This window comes from Oryctolagus cuniculus, unplaced genomic scaffold (genome assembly GCF_051225735.1).
Source record: "Oryctolagus cuniculus isolate XC-2025 breed Fujian yellow rabbit unplaced genomic scaffold, ASM5122573v1 ptg000092l, whole genome shotgun sequence".
NCBI lineage: Eukaryota > Metazoa > Chordata > Mammalia > Lagomorpha > Leporidae > Oryctolagus > Oryctolagus cuniculus.
In genome coordinates, this window is record NW_028301689.1 from 8,125 (window position 1) to 12,264 (window position 4,140).

General features: G+C 38.1%; 1 pseudogene across 1 annotated transcript; it reads left to right on the top strand.

The window, feature by feature from the left end:
* Positions 1–1,533: 1,533 nt before the first annotated feature.
* LOC149119075 (prostaglandin E synthase 3 pseudogene) lies at positions 1,534–3,770 on the top strand (annotated as a pseudogene). The gene has a single exon (XR_016228813.1). The product of XR_016228813.1 is annotated as a prostaglandin E synthase 3 pseudogene (transcript).
* Positions 3,771–4,140: the final 370 nt, after the last annotated feature.

A 4,140-nucleotide genomic window follows, 5' to 3' on the forward strand; every position in this document is an offset into this window, starting at 1 on the left:
TCTGGTGGTGATGAATTCTCTTGGTTTACTTGTCTGGGAAATACTTTATTTCCCCTTTCATTGCTAAAGGATAGCTTCCCCAGATATGGTGTACTAGTTTGGAAGTCGGTTTTTCAAGACCTTGAATATATCATCTCACACTCTTCTGGCCTGCAGGGTTCCTGCTGAGAAGTTGGCTGTGAGTCTAATGGGTTTTCCTTTATGTGTAGCTTGGTGTTTTACTCTATCATTAAGATTCTTTTCTTGTCCTTAATTTTAGACCACTTGATTGTAATATGCCTTGGAGAAGGTTTCTGTTTGAGTCTGGTTGAGATCCTTAGAGTTCTTGTATCTGGATGCCCACATCTCTTTCAAAACTTGGCAAATTTTCAACTATAGTTCTTTTTGATAAATTTTCAATGCCTTTTTCCTTCTATTTATCATCAGATTCAGAGGCTTCTGCACCACAAAGGAAATAATGTAATTAAACGACATTGGACAGAAAAGGAGAAAATATTTGCAAGCTACCTATCCAACAAGAATTAGTATCCAGAACATATCAAGAACTCAAAAAACTCAGTAGCAAGATAACAATTAATCCACTTAAGAAATGGGTGAAAGACTTGAGTAGACAACTCTGAAAAGAAGAAATTCAAATGACCAAAAAGTATATGAAAAAATGCTCAGTATCTACCATCAGAGAAATGCAAATCAAAACCACAAAGGGACATCACTTTGCCCATGTTAGGATGACTGGTATTTTAAAAAAGAGCGAGGAAGTAAGACATTCTGGAAGGATGTGGAGAGATGGGAACAGATACGCACTGTTGGTGGAAATGTAAGTTAGTAAAGCCACTATGAAAAACACCATGGAGATTTCTTAAAAACTAGAAATGGAATTTCCATAGGATCCAGCAATCCCACTACTGATATTTATCCAAAAATATGAAATCATTGTATCAAAGAAATATCTACCCTACCACATTTATTGCAGCACTATTCACAATAACCAGAAAAACCATAATCACATGAATGGGTAAAGAAGCTGTGGCATATATACACAATAGAATACTATCCAGCTATAGAAAAAAATGAAATCCTATCATCTGCAGCAAAATGGTTGGAACTCGTAGACGTTATGTTAAGTGAAATAAGCCAGACACAGAGGGACAAATACTGCAAATTCTCCCTCTTATTTGGAAACTTTAAAAAAAAACCTCAATCTGAACATGGAATAGTCATTTCTAGGAGTTGCGAGGGGTGGTGGGAATAAAGGGAGCTTGGATTTAAAAATAGGGAAAGATGGGAGTGGTTTATTTATTGTGACAAATATGTCATAGTAATATGAGATGTTAATGGGAAAGTTGGATGGGGGTAAATGAGAATTCTTTGTACTACCTCACAATTTTTGTTTTCTAAACTTAAACTACTCAGAAACAAAAAGTTATTAAAAAAATAAAAATATTTGAACAAATAAACTCTTTAAAACATAGGAATGGTTTCTCTTCTTTCTTAAATAAAGACCACAATCTTTAATATATCTAATAGGGCCCGGCCTCACCACCCCTCGCTCGCACGCACGCACGTTCCTCCTCCGTCCTCGCGCCCCTTTTCCTACACTTTCCTCTTCTCCCCGACTGGAGGAGCTGCTCGCGCCGCGCGGTGCATTCTGGGGACCCAGGTCGAGCCCGTCGCCGCCTTCGCCGCCGCTGCCTGAGGGGAGAGAGGAGAGGCCGCAACCGGGAAGAAAACGCCAGAGTCGCCGCTGGAGGAAAGTCCACTCCCCTGCCGCCGCCGCCGCCGCCAGCGAGGCACGCCCACCCGCTCGCCCGTCCCCCTGCCCCGTTCACAATGCAGCCTGCTTCTGCAAAGTGGTATGATCGAAGGGATTATGTCTTCATTGAATTCTGTGTTGAAGACAGTAAAGATGTTAATGTAAATTTTGAAAAATCCAAACTTACATTCAGTTGTCTTGGAGGAAGTGATAATTTTAAGCATTTAAATGAAATTGACCTTTTTCATTGCATTGATCCAAATGATTCCAAGCACAAAAGAACGGACAGATCAATTTTATGTTGTTTACGAAAAGGAGAATCTGGCCAGTCATGGCCAAGGTTAACAAAAGAAAGCGCAAAGCTCAATTGGCTTAGTGTGGACTTCAATAATTGGAAAGACTGGGAAGATGATTCAGATGAAGACATGTCTAATTTTGATCGTTTCTCTGAGATGATGAACAACATGGGTGGTGATGAGGATGTAGATTTGCCAGAAGTAGATGGAGCAGATGATGATTCACAAGACAGCGATGATGAAAAAATGCCAGATCTGGAATAAGGAGTATTGTCATCACCTGGATTTTGAGAAAGTGATTTCTCTGCAAAATTTCATAATTGAGAGAATTCCTGAGTTGATAGCTCTAAAGGTGGATGCTGTATTTGCCTCCTTTAACCCATTTTTCAACCTATTTGTTTTTTTAAAAGGCTTCACTAAGGGTTGATATGTACCATTGTAAGGGGCAGTTTTAAGTCAGCTAAGGCAATAACCTTATGCATGAACATTTCCCAGACTTCGTGAAGCTGTTGAGGTCCTAGATAATTGATACAGCAGTTGTGATAAATAAAAACATTTCACTTAAGTCTCCTTTACTTCTTCATAACATAGATACTGACATGATAGGAAGTGCTCAGCTTAGGGAAAGATAAGTAAATTTTAGGGTTTAGAACATGGACTCAAACGTGGCTGAAACAAATTGGCTGACACCTTAAACTGATAACCGGCTATTCCTCTGGTGTATCCTTCAGGAGTGTTCCACTAAAGTTTATTTTTCAAAAAATTCACTTCACATTATTCTATGTAAGTGATCACTTGTCAGTATTCCAGATGTATCTTAGCTAAAACTAGTGAATGCCCTAACTTAGATGGTTTTTGAAGCCTATACATTTGGTATTGTTTGGCCCTTAAGCTTTTACATCTCTTAGCATGGAGGATGAAGAAAGCTGTACATTGTTGCTTGAGAGTCTGTACATTTAGACCAGATTTGTATTTGCACTGTCAGTATGGCAAATGAGTGAAGAAAATGTTAATACACTATTGGAAATTTTTTTATTTCTTTTTTTTTTCTGGTTCAGCTTATACCAGGGCTGAAAACCTCAATTTATGTTCATGACAGTGGGGATTTTTTTAAATGTCTACATTCTTTCTAATAAACTGTTGGAAGACTTAAAAAAAATATCTAATAGATCCAATGTAATCTCAGCCTACTTCTGTGGCTCTTCCTGTACATATTTCCACTAGTTCCATGATTTCTGACATTCAGGACATTATTTCACAAAATCTCTAATGTGTTTTCCTGCTCCAGAGTACTGGGGGTTTTATTCTCTGTAAACTGAAACACTTTGGCTTCTAAACCCTTCACCTAGTTAGAACTTCAGATGTCAACTCAAATTATTATTGTTCTACAGGAAAACTTCCTAATACCCAAGATAGAGCCAGTGTCCTGATATACATGTCCTATACATTTTTATTTCATTTTTGAACTACTAAATGATTCTCTTACAATTCTGTAATTAATGTCTACTATCACTGCAATGCTAGAACCCACTCAACAAAGCTTCCTATAGTCTTCTACAGAGTACTGATTTATTTACACTATAGTACACCTGACTCCTAATAAGTTTTCAACAATAATTTGTTGAATTCATTAATAAAAGTCTGTATTTTAAATTCAGTATCTCTATGTGTTCAGATCACATGAGCTTGAGAAAGAAGGTTGATTCTGTGGGAACCCTACACAGTACAGTCAAAAGAATGAAAGCAGCAAGTAACTACCCATTTTAAAAAGCTCCAAAGAGCAGAGCAAGAAGGCAAGACTTGGTTAGAAACCAATTATGAAAATTACAGGTCCTTAGGAACTATAAAGCAAAAATAGACTTTCCTCTTTCTTCACATGTCTTTCTGAAGCATAGTTGCTGATATGCACTGAGGACTGCAGTATCAACACAGGGGTGGAAACAGCACATAAGGCTGTTACAAAGATTAAATCAGTAACATTTCAGAATTCCTGGCAGTCAGTGCACAGTAAGTATTAGCCACTTCACAAGAGGTGGTCTCACTAACCTCTCCATCAGCATTGCCCAGGTTTCAGTGAGCACTGCTTTCTAT